Source organism: Sinocyclocheilus anshuiensis, unplaced genomic scaffold (genome assembly GCF_001515605.1).
Source record: "Sinocyclocheilus anshuiensis isolate Anshui unplaced genomic scaffold, SAMN03320099.WGS_v1.1 scaffold4098, whole genome shotgun sequence".
Lineage (NCBI taxonomy): Eukaryota > Metazoa > Chordata > Actinopteri > Cypriniformes > Cyprinidae > Sinocyclocheilus > Sinocyclocheilus anshuiensis.
Genome location: NW_015549562.1, coordinates 1247 through 1849, shown reverse-complemented (window position 1 = coordinate 1849; position 603 = coordinate 1247). Strand labels below are relative to the sequence as shown.

The 603-nt window shown below is 42.5% G+C and overlaps 1 protein-coding gene across 1 annotated transcript in view; it reads left to right on the top strand.

Moving 5' to 3' along the window:
* LOC107657192 (uncharacterized) overlaps positions 1–603 on the top strand; it is a gene marked incomplete at its 3' end in the record, with an annotated part of 8744 nt that overhangs the window by 7050 nt on the left and 1091 nt on the right. The gene's annotated exons all lie outside the window — the stretch shown is intronic.

Below are 603 nucleotides of genomic sequence, written 5' to 3'. Positions count from 1 at the left end.
ACAGATCGCTTGACGGAGAGTGAAACTCTGAAGCGCTCAGTCAGAGTGTTTGGCGAGTGAAAATATATCTGTACGAAAACTTGTACTCAGCCTCCAACTCATACACTGGCGAGTAAAATCTAAGAATTTATTAGCCATTGGCTATTAGACATAATTTAGTCGCCCAGAGTGAAGATTTAGTCGCATATGTGAGTGATTTACTTGCAATGTAGAGGGTTGTCCATCGTGCCAGATTGAGCTGAATGGTTTCGTGAAATAAATAAAACAGGTGAAAATTTGACTTTTGTTTTGATGTACATATTTATCAATTAGTGTTCGTAGTAGAGCCCGACCGATATATCGTTTAGCCGATATTATCGGCCAATATGAGCCTGTCGCCGATATATCGGTATCGGCCAATATGCCACCGATATTAAAATTTTTTTTACAGAACATATAACGAAGATTAAATGCTTCTGAATGGTGTAATTACTTAGTTTGTCCAGCAGAGCGCGCTCCATTCTTTGCTACTGGCGACCCAGGTCAGCGTAGTGTAGAGATGCGTGGATGAGCTCAAACTTCACCCGAGTCCACTGCTTCAAATTATCCGCCCGCCCGCCGCCC